The following is a 9,383-nucleotide window of genomic DNA, read 5'->3' on the forward strand; positions in this document are numbered from 1 at the left end:
CAAAGCGACTGTGATGCACTACAGTTAGATTTAGATGCAGCTGCTAGGTGGGAGCAAGACTGGTTGATGGCTTTCCATCCAGACAAATGCACAGTCCTTACAGTCTCACAGAAGAAAAACCCATTTAAACATGACTATATCCTTCACAATCACAAACTGGAACTTGTCTCTTCGGCTAAATATCTGGGCATTACACTTCAAGCAAACCTAAAATGGTCTAAACATACATACAACATCATAGCTAATGGCAACAAATCTCTGGGCTTCTTAAAAAGAAACTTAAAAACATTATGTCAGAACATCAAAACTCAGGCATATCTGGCACTAGTCCGTCCTAAACTGGAATATTCATGTTCAGTATGGGACCCTCACACAGTTGAACAAACCTCAAAAATCGAGATGGTCCAAAGGCGAGCTGCCAGATATGTCTGTAACAGATACCATAACATCAGTAGCCCGACAGATATGATAAACACCCTAAACTGGCCAACTCTACAGGAAAGAAGAACTCGCACAAGATTAATAATGTTCTATAAAAAAGTACATCAAATCGTAGCTATACCATCGGCTATTCTCATACCATCAGACAGTAGAACACGCAAAAACCATAATTATACTTTTAGACACATTTCAACCAAAAAAGATACATATAAATACTCATTTTTTCCATATACCATAACTCAGTGGAACTTATTGCCAATGCAAACAGTCGCTGTCGCCACAGTCGACACTTTCAGAGAACAGCTCACACCAGCTGTTCTCCACAAATTCATCTAACTCATTATTAGCCTATGTACATAGTTTTAATCACAATTTTAATAAATTATGCACCTCAAATTTATTTCCAAATATTTTTGTTTTTGTTTTGGCCCTTTTGTTTTTGTAAATATATATATAGGCCACGCTGCGCGCGCAAACAGTAAATAATCTTCAGATCATTGAAGGACTACTGAAAACCTAAAGAAGAAGAAGAATAATACTTAGTGTAATAGTCCCAGATGAATACTACTAAATGCACTCAATAAAATTAAAAAAAAAAAAAAACTCAAGACATAACACGAAGGAATAATGTGATGAAGCATCGGTTGCCGGACTGCCAAACACCCACTGATTTTTACTACAGCACATATTCCTTGCCATTGATTTATGGACTATCTTTGTTAACGTGGCAGTGTGTTGTACATTTTTTTTCATAATTTCGAAGGGTTTTTTTTGGGGGGGGGGGGGGGGGCAATTTTTATCTCTAGATCTCAAGTATACCGATCCTAGTACATATCACTAATGTGTGTTTAAATGTTAAGTGTTTTGCATTTTCAAATTTTGGAATGTTTGAAAGAGCCGGGGGGATTACATTAAAAAAGAGTGTTCAAGTTAAGAATGGGATAAAATAACCAGAGGCGCTAAAGAACCTGTGTCGCTCACCTTGGTCTATGTTCATACTAAACATTAAGGACATACATAATAGATGAGAATAGATGAGAATATAATTCATGACAAAATTATGTTTTTGTGATGATGATGTGTTTGTCAATCTTTATTTACTGAACATTCTTGCTGTTTATCATTATCTCTAATAATCTATCTATAATGAACTTGGCTCAGTCATGCGCGTAGCTACGTTTACGTCAAAACGCCCGGGCGTACACTTGGATTTGGTTAAACAAAATATTTTCATCTAGATATTATTAAAAGAATGGTTAACTATACATCAACCTTCTAAGTCTTTCTTCAATTGCTTGTAATTTCGAATAAAAATGACATATTTATATATTTGTTCATTTTCTGTCAAAGTCTAAATCTACCGTGATTTCTACACTCGCTTTCCTTTTTTAAAGCAATTCCTTATGCACTTAGATTCGAAATGTTGTTTGCATGTTTTTTTTAATAATTGTAACTGTGTAGATGTAGGTTCAGTATGTGGTATGATTTTACGATAGCTGGACAAAAACTGTTTATGGTCAAAAGAGTATCCAGCGCATCATGACGAAATTAAGTATGATGAATTTTCCCGTAATTTCTGGATTAATCAAAGGAATTTCTTGAAGTATTTACATTCTGAGGTTAAAATTTGGTACATATAAATTATTTGTAAAACCGTGGTCAAAGTTAATGAAACTTTCTTGGAGGAAAACGTGCATAGCGCAAGAAAAAAAATTCCATCCTGGTATCACAGACCCATCACAGACACTCGTCTCAGAGTTTTTTTCCCTATATACCTTTATATAAACTAAGGTATATAGGATTTTTTTATGAGACGAGTGCCTGTGCCTGGTATCTATGATGTCGAGTTAATTTACACGATAAATTTATAAACCTCCATATTTTGTCATGAAACTTGTGCAGAAATTAAATGAAAATATTTGATTTGTTTAAATCCTGTACTGGACTGATAAATGAATAAACTTTTCGCGGGGAGAAATTTCAGGCGAGAACCAGGGTTCTATTTACACATTTTAATATTGCACCTGAACAACTTAACTGAAAATTAATCATTTCATGTTCATTTATGATTCTAAATAAACAATGAATAAATTAAACATAAACAAATAACCATTTTGAATCTAAATAATGTTGTTATTGATATGAGTTTTCAATGACATGAATGGTATGTCATTCTCGATAACTTTAAAACTTCCGGAGGCTTAGCATCCGCTCATCTACTACCAGATGGTTCATTGGCTTGAATCCAATAGGGCCTTTATGCCCTGACCGAGGTTCGGGCGTACACTTGAAAATTACCTAGCTACGTCACTGTCAGTAGTTTCAAAGGAAATATTTTGTAAAAGTTTACAAAAATTTACATAAGTTACGAAAATTGTTTAAAATTTTGTTCAAGTTGACTTATTTGTAGATCTAACTTTGCTATACATAATTTATGTTCACAGTTTATCTTTATCTAAAATAATATTAAAGATAATGACCAAAAACTGCAAAAAATTCTTAAAATTACTAATTCAGGGGCAGCAACCCAACAACGGGTTGTCTGATTTGTATGAAAATTATAGGGCTGATAGATCTTGACCTAATAAACAATTTTAACCCATGCCATATTTGCTCTAAATGCTTTAGTTTCAGAGATATTAGCCGAAATCTAAATTTTACCCCTATGTTCTATTTTTAGCCATGGCGGCCATCTTGGTTGGTTTGCCGGATCATCGAACCCATTTTTTAAACTAGATACCCCAATGATGATTGTAGCCAAGTTTGGTTAAATTTGGCCCAGTAGTTTTAGGGGAGAAGATTTTTGTAAAAGTTTACGGACGACGGACGACGGACGACGGACGCCAAGAGATGAGAAAAGCTCACTTGGCCGTTTGGGCCAGGTGAGCTAAATATGAATAGTGATATAATATGAGGGGATGAAGAAAATTCTAAATGTTTGATTTCAAAATGACCAGCTCTCCCTCCCATACAATAACTGATACGTTCCTTATATATATATGATAAGATAAGATAAGACAAGTTTTATTTTCCAAATTAGGTCCCAAGGGGGGCATATACACATAACATATAAAATTGATACAACATACAGTGTTTTACATGACATTCATATAATAAACTTTAACTATTGAGATAAAGTCATACAGGCTATTAAATGTTAAATCAAAGTACTGAAGTACTGAACATCGGATGACCGCAAGTTCTTGTGGATGGTCAAAAGAAACATGTCACAGAAAAAGATCATATCTCTATAACTGAAACTTAGGTTAATGTACAGAGATATACTTTTTTTCTGAGACAAGTTCGTGCGTGGATGATCAATTAAATTTTTTCTTAAAGATTGAATATGAGAAGCCATTCATGTTTTCTCGCAAAAACAATTACAGAGTTACCGGTCCTTGTCGGAGTGTCGCTAAACATTCTCGAGATATTCTTCAAACGAAGCTTTAACACAATGTTTCGGTACGTATGCATAGATATTATCAATGATTTTTTTTACTTTTTTATATCATCTAACGACAAAACATTTTCATATTATAAATTTGTGTTTAAAAAAAATATTTATAGGAGTATCCATTGAGAAAATGAAGTTAAAACATTCGATAAGGAATGTTATTTTTGCACTAGATAATGTCCGCGGATCTATAATTTTTATAGATCGGTTGAAAACCCAAAACTAATTTGCATAATGGAAATTTAGGCGATAGCAATACATCGGAATGACCTCAAGGTCATCTCGATGTAATAAAAAAAGTATTTAAAATTTGATACTCCAGAGATGTGGCAAACTTTTTTTCTCACTTAATTTTATAATATTTTGCTGGAAATGTATAAATATAAATGATTGTTTAGCTGCAACAGACACCAAGGGACGATGCTCTAGGATTGTGTGCTTAAAAAACATAACAATCCTCCTCGTATCTGATGCAGAAAAACAAACACAAATGTAAAAAAAAAGGTTCATATGTGTATTCACAGCAAATATAAAAATATACTACAGCAATAGGTATTGAGAATAGTGTAGGTTTCCCTACTGCAAAATACACCAAGGAGCTGTGCATCTCCCTATCCATCTATATATGTATCTCCCTATCCACAATAGTTTTTGCCAAAAATGCAAATTCATCACTCAAGGGAAATAACTCATAAAATGAGTCCGTTCGCAATTTTCGTCGTGTTGACTCGCTTATTTGTAGAAATTATTTTGCTGTACATTTTTGCTTAAGATTACTTCTCTCTGTCTATAAACAGTAAAATAACAAAAATAACGAACTGCAAAAAAAATATCAAAACGGAAAGTCCTTATAAAATGGCGAAATCAAAAGCTCAAACACATCTATAAACGAATGGAAAAAAACTGTAAATATTCCTGACTTGGTACAGGCATTTCCTTATGTAGAAAATGTTGGATTAAATCTTGTATTATAGCATTTATACCTCAAGACCATTATGTACTATTTGTGATATTGACATGGAATCTTTATCAACAAGGTCTTGTTGTCTTCCAATGAACTTTATTAGAAAAAGGACCAGACATTCTTTGACATTACCTTGGCTCATCAACTTTCTACTCAGACACTGATGACGTTTTATAAAGTCTGAGAAGCAGCTACAAGCAAATGAGTTGGCATATGTATAACCCATATGCAGGGGTATATTGCTGCTATAAGGTGGGGAAATTTATAATTTAGAAATTTAATTCGCCTCGCCTCGCCTTGCATACATACAACAAACTGCATAAAAGTCGAAGGGTGGAGCATACATGTAACGAACTTCATAAGAACCGAAAGGTAAAGCATAACGAACTAAACATAAGAGTCGAAGGGTAGAGTTTACATATAACGAACTTCACAAAAACCCAATGGTAAAGCAAACATGTATCGCACTTCTTAAGAACCGAAGGGTAAAGCATACATGTAAAGAACTTCATAAAAAACCAAGAGTTAAGCATACATCTAAAGAACTAATAGGAACCTAAGGGTAAAGCATACATGTAAAAAACTTCATAAAAAACCAAGAGTTAAGCATACATCTAAAGAACTAATAGGAACCTAAGGGTAAAGCATACATGTAAAGAACTTCATAAAAAACCAAGAGTTAAGCATACATCTAAAGAACTAATGGGAACCTAAGGGTAAAGCATACATGTAAAGAACTTCATAAAAAAACAAGAGTTAAGCATACATCTAAAGAACTAATAGGAACCTAAGGGTAAAGCATACATGTATCGAACTTCATAAAAAACCAAGAGTTAAGCATACATCTAAAGAACTAATAGGAACCTAAGGGTAAAGCATACATGTATCGAACTTCATAAAAAAACTAAGAGTTAAGCATACATCTAAAGAACTAATAGGAACCTAAGGGTAAAGCATACATGTATCGAACTTCATAAAAAACCAAGAGTTAAGCATACATCTAAAGAACTAATAGGAACCTAAGGGTAAAGCATACATGTATCGAACTTCATAAAAAAACTAAGAGTTAAGCATACATCTAAAGAACTAATAGGAACCTAAGGGTAAAGCATACATGTAAAGAACTTCATAAAAAACCAAGAGTTAAGCATACATCTAAAGAACTAATAGGAACCTAAGGGTAAAGCATACATGTAAAGAACTTCATAAAAAACCAAGAGTTAAGCATACATCTAAAGAACTAATAGGAACCTAAGGGTAAAGCATACATGTAAAGAACTTCATAAAAAACCAAGAGTTAAGCATACATCTAAAGAACTAATAGGAACCTAAGGGTAAAGCATACATGTAAAAAACTTCATAAAAAACCAAGAGTTAAGCATACATCTAAAGAACTAATAGGAACCTAAGAGTAAAGCATACATGTAAAGAACTTCATAAAAAACCAAGAGTTAAGCATACATCTAAAGAACTAATAGGAACCTAAGAGTAAAGCATACATGTAAAGAACTTCATAAAAAACCAAGAGTTAAGCATACATCTAAAGAACTAATAGGAACCTAAGGGTAAAGCATACATGTAAAGAACTTCATAAAAAAACAAGAGTTAAGCATACATCTAAAGAACTAATAGGAACCTAAGGGTAAAGCATACATGTATCGAACTTCATAAAAAACCAAGAGTTAAGCATACATCTAAAGAACTAATAGGAACCTAAGGGTAAAGCATACATGTAAAAAACTTCATAAAAAACCAAGAGTTAAGCATACATCTAAAGAACTAATAGGAACCTAAGGGTAAAGCATACATGTAAAAAAACTTCATAAAAAACAAAGAGTTAAGCATACATCTAAAGAACTAATAGGAACCTAAGGGTAAAGCATACATGAAAAGAACTTCATAAAAACCAAGAGTTAAGCATACATCATTTTTGCGCCTGTCCCAAGTCAGGAGCCTCTGGCCTTTGTTAGTCTTGTATTATTTTAATTTTAGTTTCTTGTGTACAATTTGGAAATTAGTATGGCGTTCATTATCACTGAACTAGTATATATTTGTTTAGGGGCCAGCTGAAGGACGCCTCCGGGTGCGGGAATTTTTCGCTACATTGAAGACCTGTTAGTGACCTTCTGCTGTTGTTTTTTTTTCTATGGTCGGCATAGTTGTTGTCTCTTTGGCACATTCCCCATTTCCATTCTCAATTTTATTTAACGAAGTAATAAGAACCGAAGCGTAAATCATACATGTAACAAACTTCAAACGAACCTAAGGGAAAGCATACATGTAGCGAATTAATAAGAACCAAAGTGTAACGCATACATGTAGCGAACTAATAACAAACAAAGTATAACGCATACATGTTAAGAACGTCATTAGAAACCAAGGGTGAAGAATACATGTAAAGAACTAATAAGAACTGAAGGTTAAAGCATCCCGGTATATGTAAAGAACTAATAAGAACTGAAGGTTAAAGCATACCGGTATATGTAAAGAACTAATAAGAACTGAAGGTTAAAGCATCCCGGTATATGTAAAGAACTAATAAGAACTGAAGGTTAAAGTAACCGGTATATGTAAAGAACTAATAAGAACTGAAGGTTAAAGCATCCCGGTATATGTAAAGAACTAATAAGAACTGAAGGTTAAAGCATCCCGGTATATGTAAAGAACTAATAAGAACTGAAGGTTAAAGCAATCCGGTATATGTAAAGAACTAATAAGAACTGAAGGTTAAAGCATCCCGGTATATGTAAAGAACTAATAAGAACTGAAGGTTAAAGCATACCGGTATATGTAAAGAACTAATAAGAACTGAAGGTTAAAGTAACCGGTATATGTAAAGAACTAATAAGAACTGAAGGTTAAAGCATACCGGTATATGTAAAGAACTAATAAGAACTGAAGGTTAAAGTAACCGGTATATGTAAAGAACTAATAAGAACTGAAGGTTAAAGTAACCGGTATATGTAAAAAAACTAATAAGGACTGAAGGTTAAAGTAACCGGTATATGTAAAGAACTAATAAGAACTGAAGGTTATAGCATCCCGGTATATGTAAAGAACTAATAAGAACTGAAGGTTAAAGTAACCGGTATATGTAAAGAACTAATAAGAACTGAAGGTTAAAGTAACCGGTATATGTAAAGAACTAATAAGAACTGAAGGTTAAAGCATACCGGTATATGTAAAGAACTAATAAGAACTGAAGGTTAAAGCATCCCGGTACATGTAAAGAACTAATAAGAACTGAAGGTTAAAGCATTCCGGTATATGTAAAGAACTAATAAGAACTGAAGGTTAAAGTAACCGGTATATGTAAAGAACTAATAAGAACTGAAGGTTAAAGCATCCCGGTATATGTAAAGAACTAATAAGAACTGAAGGTTAAAGCATACCGGTATATGTAAAGAACTAATAAGAACTGAAGGTTAAAGCATCCCGGTATATGTAAAGAACTAATAAGAACTGAAGGTTAAAGCATCCCGGTATATGTAAAGAACTAATAAGAACTGAAGGTTAAAGCATCCCGGTATATGTAAAGAACTAATAAGAACTGAAGGTTAAAGCATACCGGTATATGTAAAGAGCTAATAAGAACTGAAGGTTAAAGCATCCCGGTATATGTAAAGAACTAATAAGAACTGAAGGTTAAAGCATCCCGGTATATGTAAAGAACTAATAAGAACTGAAGGTTAAAGCATCCCGGTATATGTAAAGAACTAATAAGAACTGAAGGTTAAAGCATCCCGGTATATGTAAAGAACTGATAAGAACTGAAGGTTAAAGCATCCCGGTATATGTAAAGAACTATTAAGAACTGAAGGTTAAAGTAACCGGTATATGTAAAGAACTAATAAGAACTGAAGGTTAAAGCATACCGGTATATGTAAAGAACTAATAAGAACTGAAGGTTAAAGTAACCGGTATATTTAAAGAACTAATAAGAACTGAAGGTTAAAGCAATCCGGTATATGTAAAGAACTAATAAGAACTGAAGGTTAAAGCAATCCGGTATATGTAAAGAACTAATAAGAACTGAAGGTTAAAGCATCCCGGTATATGTAAAGAACTAATAAGAACTGAAGGTTAAAGTAACCGGTATATGTAAAGAACTAATAAGAACTGAAGGTTAAAGCATCCCGGTATATGTAAAGAACTAATAAGAACTGAAGGTTAAAGCATACCGGTATATGTAAAGAACTAATAGGAACTGAAGGTTAAAGCAAACCGGTATATGTAAAGAACTAATAAGAACTGAAGGTTAAAGCATCCCGGTATATGTAAAGAACTAATAAGAACTGAAGGTTAAAGCAATCCGGTATATGTAAAGAACTAATAAGAACTGAAGGTTAGAGCATCCCGGTATATGTAAAGAACTAATAAGAACTGAAGGTTAAAGTAACCGGTATATGTAAAGAACTAATAAGAACTGAAGGTTAAAGTAACCGGTATATGTAAAGAACTAATAAGAACTGAAGGTTAAAGTAACCGGTATATGTAAAGAACTAATAAGAACTGAAGGTTAAA

Source organism: Mytilus galloprovincialis, chromosome 6, assembly GCF_965363235.1.
Source record: "Mytilus galloprovincialis chromosome 6, xbMytGall1.hap1.1, whole genome shotgun sequence".
In the NCBI taxonomy this organism is placed as follows: domain Eukaryota; kingdom Metazoa; phylum Mollusca; class Bivalvia; order Mytilida; family Mytilidae; genus Mytilus; species Mytilus galloprovincialis.